General features: G+C 51.0%; 1 pseudogene; it reads left to right on the forward strand.

Moving 5' to 3' along the window:
• The first annotated feature begins 9,131 nt into the window (after window positions 1-9,131).
• Window positions 9,132-10,063, forward strand: LOC144246557 (olfactory receptor 14A16-like; annotated as a pseudogene).
• Window positions 10,064-13,448: the final 3,385 nt, after the last annotated feature.

Raw genomic sequence — 13,448 nt, forward strand, 5'->3', positions numbered from 1 at the left:
GGTGCCAGCAAAGTGGACCAAACCAGCTCTGGATGAGTCGTCTCTTAGCTCGCCTGACGGATCAAGACCAGAGGAGAATTAAAGAGAAGCTGATTCGCACAGTGGGACCTATTCTTCAAGAGATAAGAGGACTTTCCCCAGTGATTGACCAATTTTTGCCTTCAGAGTTAACTTTTACGGCAATTGTTACAGCTATTGAGGCTTTACAGACTGTTCATATTCCAGGACCAAAGAATCCTGAGTGTCTTAGTTGTGGGAATTTTAATTGTAACAGTTGGATTGCTTTTGTTTGTGGGGGATGTGGAAAAACATACTGGGAAGATCAAGTATTTTTAAAACGACATTTTTGGTGTAAACATTGTGACTTTCAAAAACGAGGAGATTCTTGGCAGAGAGATTTAATACGAGACACAGGCTTAGGAGTTGCTATAGCTTTACAGTTATTTGAAGCACCAGAACAAAAGATATTAGCTTTTTATAGGTGGGAAGCAGAACACGCTTGTGATAGATTAATTAAGCAAGCAAATTCAAAAGTTTTATCAACCAGGTGTCAAAAGCAAGTGAAGGTATCTATAAGATCTTATTTAGGAAAACCGGTAGTAGGAAATCCAGACATAGAATTAGATAAGCTTATTAAATATGTGCAGACATTAAAATTAAAATTCAAGCAAAAGAAATCATGAGAGCGATAAGGTGGATAATCTATCTTGTTCTTTTGACTAATCTTTGTTATAGACTAATACAATTTAATCAGCCCAGAGAAAATATTTAGGTAACCTTGGCTAACATGACTAATCAAAGTTCGCTATGCCTTAGCTTGGGAGGAGTGACAAATCCATTTCGTACCTGCCTAACAGGTGTTCCTGTCTAGAGACCAGAGGAATTTTGTGGGTTGATAAGGAATCAGACGCTTTGCAAGAATTTTGTAAAGGTGAAAAGGCCAGACAAAAATATTGCTTACACAGAAGCTCAACGAGATGGCTATAGGCAATGTTTGTTGGTACTGTCACTTAAAGAAACATTGCAATCTCCACCAGAGGAATTAGATCTCTTTGGAAGTGCTAATGCTAGTTTAGGGAATGTTTCAACAGGAGGATGGTTTAGCTTTGTTCCATTGAATTTGCAGAGTGTAAATAACCCAAGAGACAAATGGGCTTCTCTGGACTCTTGACTGGACTCAGGTAGGGTAGCATCACAGTTATATTCTAACTGTGATGGTTCCAAGATAACGAAACCCTTAGGGTTGCCAAAGGGTGTATTTTTGATCTGTGGAGATAGAGCTTGGAATGGAATTCCGGTAAAACCACAAGGGGGACCCTGTTACCTAGGAAAACTAGCGCTGTTCCATCCTAATATATCAGTGCTAATGCAATGGGACAGGCTAGGGAAGACAAGGAAGAGGCGTGATGTGCATGACTTAGAATGTGATCAGGTTGGACAACCTCAATTTTGGAGTACTTTGAAACAGGTAATAGTGGCAACCCTGTTACCAGGAGGAGCTGCCAGAAAGGCTATGATGTTAGCTGAACAATTGGGATGCTGGACTAAAGATGAACTTAACAAAACATCAGAGGTTTTAGCTATGCTTGCTATGGATGTACAAAGTGTAAATCATGCCGTACTACAGAACAGAGCAGCAATTGAATTTTTGTTGTAAGCCCAGGGATATGGATGTGAGGAATTTGAAGGAATGTGTTGCATGAATCTCTCTGATCATTCTGTATCAATACATGCTAAGATTAAAGAACTACAACAGGGCCTTCATCAATTAAAAGAAGAAGATGGTCTGGGGATAGAAGAATGGCTTAAAAGTTTAGGGATCGGTCCTTGGCTAAGAACTTTTATCATGTATGCAGTAGGAATAATGATTGTTGTTTTACTACTCTTGCTGATTTTGCCCTGCCTGTTTAACTGTCTTCAGAAGCTGGTAGAACGCATGGTTCAAAAGATGTGGACAACTAACTTAATGGTCCAAAACAAAAACGGGGGAAATATGGAGAGTTTTGTGGCTGAATGGCTTCGTGAGAAAGGACATGACTACGTGCAGTTAGTGAAGCAGTAGCTGAAAATTGCACAGTGCAGCAATAGCAGATGTAGCAATAATATCTTACGTCCTTGGCTAAGCTGGTTCCCAACAGTAGAATGTTCAGCAAAAAGATAAATGTAAGGGAAAACAAAGCAAGCTTAGAAAGCTCCAAAGGCGGGATTGACCTGTTTTTAATACACCAATGATGAGCTTAAATTTTGCAGTATGCAGGAGCTTCATTATAACGGGTATAACTGTACATGTGTGCTTGAAATAAACTGAGACTTGTTGACATTATAGAATGGACTTGTCTCCCGTCATTTTTTCCACACTGCTGTGTGATTGACAGCTCTGCCAGGCCAGGCTGGGGGCGGGGCTCTGTCCCACCACAAACCAAGGCCTGACCCGCCCCCGGCCCCACACGGGCATTCCGAGCATCCCAAGGTGTCTCGGGACATCGATCTCATCCAGCCTCTGACAGCGACCACGGTGACACTGCAGAACCTCATGGAACCAAGGGGCCATGGTGACACTGTGCTGCCTCATGGAATCAAGGAGACCATTGTGAACTCAGAGACCCCAAGGAACCAAGGGTCCATGGTGACCTTGCGCAGCCACAGTGTCACAGAGGAGCCGTTGTGACACAGCGAGGGCACAGGGAGCCGAGGGGCCATTGTGACACATCAGGGCTTTGTGGAACCATGAAGCCATTGTGACATTGCAAGGCCTCATGGAAGCACGGGGCCACTGTGACACTGCAGAAGCAAGGGGAACATTGTGACACTCCAGGGCCTGATGGAACCAAGGAGACCATTGTGACACTGTGGGGTCCCACAGAACCAAGGGAACATGGAACGGGTCTGGCTGGCTGGGGCACCTGGGGGCCACCTGACAGGTCCGGCTGACCTTGGCAGTCGAGGGCAGCTTCTCATGTTCCCCTGAAGCACTGGGGCTCTGGGCTTTCCTTCCTATGGGAGAGAACTGTCCTTCTCCTCCAGGGACCTATGGCCAAAATTTGGATTCCTCCAAATTTCCTTATATGCAAAGATTGTTCCCAGATGAAATCTGCCAGGTCTGAGACACGTCTGGCTGACTTCGCCACCCAGGGGCCACCTCTCATCTGCCTTTGAAACATTGGGACCATGTGCTTTTCTTTCTTATGGGAAAAATCATCCATTTTGACCAGGTGTCCATGGCCAAAATTGGGCATCTGCCTCCCTAATTCTCTATATCCAAGGATAGCTCCCAGGACTGGCAAGTCTGGCTGGCCTTGGCTTCCTGAGGACTGGCACTCATGTGCCTCTGAAACCCTGGGGCTGTGTTCTTTCCTTCCTAATGAAAAGAATTCATCTTCCTGTCCAGGCACCCACAGCCAAAATTGAGATTCCACCTCCAAAATGTCCTGTGTCCAAGGATAGCCCCTAGACGAAAGGCGCCAGGAGAGACAGGTCTGGCTGGTTTGACCTAAGGGTGGCCACATCTCATCTTCTTCCAGAACACTTGGACTTCACGCTTTTCTTTCTTAAAGGAAAAAAACATCCATATTGACCAGGCACTCCTGGACAAAACTGGGATTCCACCTCCGAAACTCCATACATCCACGGATTGCTCTCAAGAGAAAGCTGTCAGAACAGACAGGTTTGGCTGCACTTGGCCTCTTGGGGGCTGCTTCTCACCTGCCTTGAAAAACTTGTTCTCTGTGCTTTCTTTCCTATGGAAAAAAATCATCCTTCTCAAGCTGTCAGTGGTCAAAATTGAGATTCCTCCTCTCAAATTCCATATATCCAAGCATTCCTCTATAACAAAAGCCGCCAGAACAAACAGCTCTGGCTGGCTTGGCCTCCCAGGAGCCAACTCTGTCCTCTTCTGCCTTTGAAACACAGTGGCTCTGAGCTTTCCTTCCTGTGGAAGAGAACCATCCTTCTTATCTTTGCAGAAATGGCCGAAGTTGGGGTTCCACTTCCCAGATTTCCTATATCCAAGGGTTGCTTTCACACAAAAGCTACCAGGACAGAGAGGTCTGGCTGCCATACACCTCTGGTAGCTGCTTTTGATCTGCTCTCGAAACACCAGTGTTCTGTGATTTTCTTCCCATGGAAAAGAATTGTGTTTCTCCTCTGGATGTCCATGACTGAAATTCCCTATATCCAAGGGATGCTCCCAGACAGAACCCTCCAGTACCGTTGGCTCTGGCTGCCCTTGGTCTCTGGTGGCTGCCCCACTGGGGCTGCCACACTGGGGCTTGGTTCTTTCCTTCCCATGGAGATCACTGTGACACTGTGGGCACCTCATGGAACCAAGGGGATCATTGTGGCACCACTGGAGCCCATGGAACCAAGGGGCCATGGTGACACCGCGGGGCTTCATGGACCCAGAGACCATTATGACTCTGTGGGGCCTGATGGAACCATGGAGACCATTCCAACCCTTCAGGGCCTCATGTCACCAAGGGGGCATTGTGACACCTCAGGGCCTCCCGGAAGCCAGGAACCACTGGGACACTGTGGGGCCCCATGGAAGTGAGGGAACGGGGACCAGGTCTGGCTGGCTTGGCCTGCCAGGGGCCATCTGACAGGTCTGGCTGATGTTGGAATGTCAAGAGCTGCTTTTCATCAGCTCCTGCAGCACTGGGGCTCTGTGCATTCCTTGCTATGGAATGCTTTTCAGATGTCCATAGCCAAAACTGACATTCTGCCTAAAACATGCCCTATATTCAAGGGCATGTCTCAGAATAAAATCTGGCAGCTCTGGCTGGCCTTGTCCTCTGGTTGTCACCTCCCATCTGCCCCAAAAGCACTGGCACTCTGTTCCTTCATTCCTATGGAAAAGAACTGGTCTTCATGTCCAGGGACCATGGCCAAAATTAGAATTGGCCACCAAGCCCGGCCGGGCTCACAGAACTATCTGCAGCCCTGGGCAGATATTGACTCTTCCAGAGCTGCCATTCTCCCTCTAGTGAGAGAAAAGGACACAGGGCAGGCACACAGAGGAGCAACATGGACACACCGAGGGCAGGGAAGAGGAAGTTGAGTCCCAGATGGGAGGGATGAGGAGATGCCTTGATCTTGGGGCTGTAATCCTCTGCTAAAGCTATGGAGAAGGATGTCATTGATACATCAGACTCTCTTTTTTCCCTATAAGGCATTGAAATTATGGAGAGATGATTTGTTCAGTAAAGGCCTCCATGCTAAAGTAAGCAAATGTTGAAGTAGATGTGATCCCATGAGAAGTTTCAACAGAGAATGAGAGAAGAGTGATGAGACCCTGTGCCCTCAGGGAGAGAAGAACTCTGTTCCCAGAAATGAAGATGATTTCAAAAATAGAAGAAGAAAATCTTTGCTCTTAAACAGCTCATCTTTAAGCTAATACCCCATAAGTTGACATGGCCAAAAACACAGCTGTGGGAATGGCTGTGAAAAAATGGCAGGGATTTCAGAATTACATTTTTCCAAGTGGCTGCTGTTCATGGAAATTGAGAGCCCCAAGAGAACGGTTTTCTTATGGAGGAGTCTCCACAGCAAGAAAGAGAGACCCCTCTCCTAAAGTGAAGTGCAGAAAGACTATTCTAGGACTGGGAAACTGACTGAAAATTTTAGGGTTTTATCCATATATTGTCAATTAGAAAGAAAAAGTTGTATGGAGAGAGGAAGTGCTGTGAAAGTTTTGTTATGATTCTTATCACTCTTTCTTTTAGTTACTGTTGATAAACTTTTCTTTATACCCTTTTAAAGTTTTCAGCCCATTTGCTTTTCTCCTAATCCTATCTCACAGCAGGAAATGAGTAAGTATATTCTAGTGAGTGCACTGGTAATTAGCCAACACTGAACCCACCACACTAATTGAAGCATCGGCCAAGAAATCTCAGAATGATGAACCAAAACCAATACAGAAAATTTCCTGATGAACTGCCCCAGACAAGAGGGAAATCAAGACAGAGCCATGGTTTGTCAAAACTTGTTTGATCCTAATGAGCCCCATGGTGCATTTGTTACTGAGCCCTGGAACCTCAGAGCCTGGGAGGAGATTGCACAAAACTTTCCAGGAGTCAAATTCAGGAGGAAATACCCAAAGTGTTCCAAATCATTAATGGGACTCACTGAGGTCCATCCCCAGCACAGCTTCCTCATGGGCTCCTTGGAGGAGAGAACTGGAGGCCAGGATGGCACAAAAACCTCTCAGAGACTAAAAATGGCACAAAAAATTCCCAGCATGGAGAGGAAAATCCAAAGTACCTTACAAAAGTTGAGTATCTCAAAGTATTAATGAGCCCCACTGAGTGTCAGTACAAAGCTCTCAAGGGACTCGTTAAAGCAGATAATTGGGGCCATGATTCCACAAAGCTCTCAGAGTCTGTGTCAAAAGGCAAACACCAAATACCTTGAAAGTACTGAAGTTCTGGGATCATGAAGGAGCCCCCAGGGCCATTCCTGACCAAGGCTCCCCAGGGACTCCTTCCAGCAGATCCTTGACCCCACTGGGATGTGGGCATGGGGGGGATGCTGAGGGCAGGAGCAGGGACTGACAGTGCCCAGCCTGGCTGGGGCTGTGCCAGGAGGCCCCAGGGCCTCAGGACAAGGTGTCTCCTCACAGCCCTTGGTGGCACAGACCCTGCTGTGCCCCAGGGCACCAAGACTTGGCTTCTCTTTGTCCCCACCTGGCATCAGTGCCTCCAGTTCTCTGATCTGCCTGGGGCCTGGGGACACTTTCTCAGTCGTGTCTCTCGGTGGGACCCATTAAAAGTCCCAGAAACTTTGGAGCTGGATTGCCACTTGGAGTTTTGCAGAGGTTTCTGCAGCTCCCTCTCAGGGCCTGATGTTCAGGGCCTGAGCACAAAGCCCCAGAGGGTCATTAAAGTCCTTGTGCTGTGTCTGTGCTGCTGAGCTGGGCCGGGCTCCTGGCACAGAGGGTGATCCTGGTAAGCAAGCAGAGCTTCAAAAGCACATTTCTCTTGCTGAGCAGCTCTTCTCCCAGCCCAGCAGGGCTGGGGCACTGCCTGCAGCCAGCCCAGGCACAGCACAGAGGCACAGAGAGCTTCAATCAGTCAGGGCTGGGAAGGGGCTGAGAAGTGCCTGGGGCAGAATCACTGCCAGCCCTTGGCACAGGAACCTCTGGCTGCAGGACAATGCAGCTGCAACTCCTGGAGAGATCTCCTAAAGCTGGAACATGCCAATGCCCACAGAGCCTGTGAGTGCATTCTCTGCTCATCTCCTGTGCAGAGCAGCCAGGGGTGCCCAGGGCTGTCCTGCAGAGCAGGGTCCTGCAGCCCAGGGCGCTGTGCTGGGCCAGGGGCTCTGCTGCCTGCCAGGGACAGCTCTCAGCCGGCCCTGGAGCTGCTCCCAGCGCTGGCCAGGAGCTGTGGGGGGAAGGGGCCACCCTGAGCAGGGCAGGTGCTGCTGCTGAGAGGGGCTGGCTGGGGCAGGGCTGCTCCCAGCTCCAGACCAGCCTGGGCACAGCTCCGGAAGACACTTCCCAAAGAAGGTAAGCCTGGTTTTGCTGTAAAGGTCAGGAGCTTTCCTGAGAGTATTTTCTATTTCCTGCTTGGTGCAGGATGGGAATGTTGGAGTGGTGACATAAATATTTTTGCTTTTTATACTTTTTTCATATACTGTAGCTCTGTAAGTTACTATTTTATAATTATAAAACTATAATCCTTACTTAGCTCCATTAAACTCTTAATTAGCTTTATCAAACTACTATTATGTACTTATGTAACTGTAATCTTTACTGACACTAGTATGTTTCCTACTTTTCTCTTAGATTTTAGTACAATAAATTGACTGTCTAAATACATTCCTGAAATACTGTATAGTCTTATTATGAGGAAGAGTGTCTACAAGAAGAATATTTTGGTATTTGACCACAATGTGAACAGTCATAACTAAAACTGGGGCAAAGAAGTCCTCGGACTTACTGCAATGTGTTGATCCAGGGGTGTGGAATTGGGGCAACTGAATCTCCTACTGGATGTTCCTGTTAAAGATCCTAATTAATTAACCTTAATGAAGTTTTGAAATCAGGGGCTGGGTGTTCCTCATCCTCACTGGGACACCTGGAAATTTCCAATAAAGGTATGGTTTTTACTTTACTGTTCTAACACTGTTGCAAGGGTTCTTTTTTTCTCTTTTGATTATAGGCAGCAGGGGGTTGAGAGAAGCAGAACAGAAATTGTAATCCCAGAATCACAGAACATTCTGAGTTGAAAGGGACACACAGGATCATCAAAGGAATGTTTGAACATTTACAGACACTCCAGAACTGTGACTTTGGGTGGTCAGTGTCTCTGCTGGGAGCCTCCCAAAGGGCCTTCAGCCCCTCCTCAGCCCTGGGCAGCAGCAGCATCACCTCTGCAGGGCCCAGCAGGGCTCTCCTGAGCTGCCCTTGCCCAGCTGCACACAGAGCCTGCCCCAGCCAGGGCCCTGCACACAGGCAGGTTTCTGTAGGGCCGGGCCGAGGGCACACAGGGTGGGATGGGCTCTGTGAGCGCTGGCAGGGACAAGGCACCTCTCAGGAGGGGATGTCCAGGCCCAGGGAGATGCTCAGGGAAGCAGAGGGGGCTGAGCAGAGCAGTGCTGGGGCAACAAACCCAGCCAGCCCCTCACCTTCCCTCAGCCACGGGGAATCCTTTGCCTCTCACATCTCTCAGTGGCAAACTCTGAGTGCAGCAGGAATGCTGGGGATTTCTGGCCTCAGAGAGCCAGCAATTGTGAGTGGGTAGGAACACAGTTCCTAAAACCATCTCCTTCCATCCTTTTGACCTGGGAGTGCAGATGGTACCGAGCCTTTCTGCAGTAGGAGTGATTCCCCTGACAAATCCTGAATATCCAGCCTTGTCCCTCTGCCACATGGCCACAAACCCAGGGCAGCAGGGCAGGGATGGCTCCTCATGAGCCCCACGCACTGCCCTGTCTGCTCCTGGCACACTCAGCCAGCACAACTGGAGCTCAGGCAGGGACCTCGGTGAAGGTTTTCCCAGAGCAAGAACAAAGGTGGGTGAGTCCCAGCAGGACAGGCTGCAGGGAATGGCCCATGTTTGGCTCCAAGCAGCCTCTCCTGAGTTGTCCCTGTCCTTTCTCCATGAACAGGTGCCCATGTGCAGCCACAGCAAATGTCCAACAGCAGCTCCATCAGCCACTTCCTCCTGCTGGCACTGGCAGACACGCGGCAGCTGCAGCTCCTGCACTTCTGCCTCTTCCTGGGCATCTCCCTGGCTGCCCTCCTGGGCAACGGCCTCATCATCAGCGCCGTAGCCTGCGGCCACCACCTGCACACGCCCATGTTCTTCTTCCTGCTCAACCTGGCCCTCAGCGACCTGGGCTCCATCTGCACCACTGTCCCCAAAGCCATGCACAATTCCCTCTGGGACACCAGAAACATCTCCTACTCAGGATGTGCTGCACAACTCTTTTTTTTGCCTTCTTCATAGGATCAGAGTTTTCCCTCCTGACCATCATGTGCTACGACCGCTACGTGTCCATCTGCAAACCCCTGCACTACGGGACCCTCCTGGGCAGCAGAGCTTGTGCCCACATGGCAGCAGCTGCCTGGGCCAGTGCCTTTCTCAATGCTCTGCGGCACACAGCCAATACATTTTCCCTGCCCCTGTGCCATGGCAATGCCCTGGGCCAGTTCTTCTGTGAAATCCCACAGATCCTCAAGCTCTCCTGTTCTAAATCCTACCTCAGGGAACTTGAGCTCATTTCTGTTAGTGCCTGTTTGGTATTTGGGTGTTTTGTGTTCATAGTTTTCTCCTATGTGCAGATCTTCAGGGCTGTGCTGAGGATCCCCTCTGAGCAGGGACGGCACAAAGCCTTTTCCACCTGCCTCCCTCACCTGGCCGTGGTCTCCCTGTTTGTCAGTACTATAATGTTTGCTCACCTGAAGCCCCATTCCATCTCCTCCCCATCCCTGGACCTGTCAGTGTCAGTTCTGTACTCAGTGGTGCCTCCAGCCCTGAACTCCCTCATCTACAGCCTGAGGAACCAGGAGCTCAAGGCTGCAGTGTGGACACTGATGACTGGATGCTTTCAGAAACATTAAAATGCTGGCCAATTTATAACAAATCACTTGTAATAAATGTCATCTTTGATACATCTTGTTGGTTTCATTTTGGAGGTTATTTTTCTTTGTTTTACTTTTTTAATCTTGCCCAAAACGAAAAGCCATTACTTTTGCCATTTCTCATTTTGTTTTTCTCCACCTTCCCTGTGACCACAGACTGTGTCAGTGATGGGCTGCACTCTTGGTGGCTTTAAAGGAACTAAAGGATGTCCCATCACAGTTTTCTGCAGAGATGCCCTTTTGTTGCCTTCTCTGGAGCTGCAGCAGCAATATCTGTGTGCAGAGCTGGGGCAGATCAGGGCTGGCACAGCAGCTGTGCCCAGGAGCAGCAGCACTTGGTGCTGCCAGTGCTGCTCCCGTGGCCCTGCCCCGCTGCCCTGGTGGCTCTGGTGTTGCTGCAGGGCCTGAGCGCTCTCGGGGCCGGGCACAGTCCTGGGGGTGGCAGTGCCGGGGCTGCAGCAGGGACAGGCCATGGGCACTGCTGGGGCAGCGCTGACGCCTCAGGCCAGGGCCTGGGGGCTCCAGGCTCCTTGCCCAGGCTCTCTCAGGAACACGGCCAGGCCAATGCTCAGTACAGAAAACCCCCGTGAGCAGCCCCAGGCTGGCCGTGGGGAGGCTGGGGGCAAACAGCATGGCTGGTGCTCTGCAAGGGCCCTGGGGGAGACGGGAAGGAGCAGCAGAGCAGGGGCTGATCCATCCCCAGTGCTGCACAGCCCAGGGCAGCGTCCCAGAGCGTCCTCATGGAGCTGCCAACAACATCCCCCTCTGCAGCCCTGGCCTCTACCCCAGCTCACAGAGGTGCCGCATCCTTGCAGGCACAGACACGGCAGCACTGGCTCAGCAGCCCCTGTTTGCATTGCACACAGCAGGCGGGAGCACCCCCATGCTGGTGCTGTGGGGACATGAACCTGAGGCAGCACAAATGCCATCAGCCCCTGGGGCCAGGAAGGGCTGGGGGACACCAGGGAAACCACTCAGCTTTGTCCTGGCCTCTGCAGTCAGCCAGAAAGTTTGTTCCCATCAGCTGGGAGTTTCCTGTCCCACTGCAGATGCTACTGCTCAGAGCCAGGGCTGCCTGGCAGCCACCCCCAAACTGCCCGGAGCATTTCCTTGGCTTCACCTTTGTTTTCTTTACTCTTCCTGCTACAAATTTTTTCCTGTTGTCCACCCCTGTTCCCTCCCCGGCAAACAGCCCATCCCTGTTTGCCCTTTCCTCTCTGGCCCCACTCCCCATTGCAGTTCCTGACTTGGCACCATGGGAACGTCCCTTGGGGAGCAGGATCATCCCACAAGTGCTGCAGGAATTGTCTGCAGGCTCCTGCAGTGCCTGATGCTGCTCCCTTGCCAGAGGCACCCCAGGCCAGGGGGGCACATCTGGGCTGCTGTGTCTGCCTGTGGGGCTCCCTGTTCTGGGCAGTGAGGAGGAGCTGCAGAGGCTCTGCAGGACTGACAGGATGGGCTTTGGGGCTGTGAGGAGAAGCTGAGGGACCTGGGCTGCTGGAGCTTCTGAAGAGGAGGCCCAGGGCTCCTTCTGCAACTGCTCCAAGGGTGGTTTCAGAGAATCACAGAATCAACAAGGCTGGAAAAGTCCTTGGAGGTCATCAAGTCCAACCTCTGCCCTGACACTGCCTTGTCTTCCCTGAGCCTCCTCTTCTTCAGGATCAACAACCCCAGCTCACTCAACCACTCCTCACAAGACTTGTGTTCCAGACCCCTCCCCAGTTTTGTTGCCCTTCTCTGGACATACTCCATCCTCTCCATGTCCTTCTTAAATTGGGGGTCTCAGAACTGGACACAGCACTCAAGGCGCTGCCCAACCAGTGCCCAGCACAGAGGAAGAATCACTGCCCTGCTCCTGCTGGCCACACCTTTCCTGATCCAGGCCAGGAGCCATTGGCCGTCTTGGCCACCTGGGCACTCTGCTGGCTCATGTCCAGCCTGCTGTCCATCAGTCCCTGCAGGTCCCTTTCTGCCTGGCTGCTGTCCAGCCACTCTGTCCCCAGCCTGTAGCGCTGCAGGGGTTGTTGTGGCCAAAGTGCAGGACCCGGCACTTGGACTTGTTAAAACTCACCTTGTTGGATTTGGGCCCTGGATCCAGCCTGTCCAGGGCCCTGTGCAGAGCCCTCCTACCCTCCAGCAGATCCACACTCACAGACAACTTGGTGTCACCACGGTTCCATGAGGCCCCAGATTGTCCCAATAGTCTCCATGATTCCATGAGGCCTCCCAGTGTCACAATGTCCCTTTGGTTCCATGGGGCCCCTTGGTGTCACAAAGTCCCTTGGATCCTTGGGCCCTGCAGTGTCACAATGTCACCATGTCCCCCAAGGCCCTGCAGTGTCACAGTGGATCCTTGGTTCCATGAGGTCTGGCAGGGCAGCAATGCTCTCCTTAGTCCCACTGTGTCACAAAGGCCTCTTGGTCCCAAGGAACACTGTCAGTCTGTGGTGGTGGCGGGCACAACTTTCCCTGGGAGTGTTTTGTACTCACGGGCAGGAGCCACGGGAGCCCAGCACACACACACACACGCACACACACACACACACACACACACACGCGCACACACACACACACACACACGGAGCTGCTCGGCAGTGAGGACACGGGAGGGCCCAGGCATGGAGCTCCAGCGAGGGTTTATCAGGGTCTGGCAGTCCAGGTGTCTGGGGGTTAAAGACAAAGACAAAGGAGGGTTTAGGGTATAAATATGGGAAAAGAGGGGGTGGAGGAGAGCGTCAGGGATCTCAGGGCTCTAGGGTGGTACACAGGGAAAGGGACTAATAGGGAATGCCAGGGTGGATAGGCGGGGACATAAACCAATGGGAAAACAGGGAACGGAGAACTTGCTAGAACATGAACATATGAGGGTAAAAGGGCTGGGAAAGGCTGATGGGTCAATGGGGAGGACACAACTGGGACAAATTGACACAGTGCTGCAGAGTACCATGGGAGAAGTTTCTCTCCCCACCCGGAGCTGTGAGGAATGCCAGGAGCCTAAGGTGTATTTCTCCAGGGCATTGCTGTTGCCCTCTCCCCAGTAAGCTCACAGGCCTCCACAAACACACACTGGAGATGTCTGGAGCCGTTCATCATTTCTCTGTTCTCAGCACCAAGGCAATGGACTCTAGCACAGCACTGAGCTCATGCCTGTGGCAACCACCCCTGGCCATGGGGCTCCATGGAACTGCTTTCAGGAAACCCCCCAAGAGTTTGGGAGTGCCCCAAAACTGCCTCAGGAATGTGAGATACCCCAGCATCTCTTCATTAATGGAGCCTATTCAAAAACTCACTCAGTAACGGGTTCCCCCTATCTTAATCATCCCCAAACTTTGGCTGTCTATTCCAGACCCCACCCCACCTCCCC

Source organism: Lonchura striata, chromosome 6 (assembly GCF_046129695.1).
Source record: "Lonchura striata isolate bLonStr1 chromosome 6, bLonStr1.mat, whole genome shotgun sequence".
Lineage (NCBI taxonomy): Eukaryota > Metazoa > Chordata > Aves > Passeriformes > Estrildidae > Lonchura > Lonchura striata.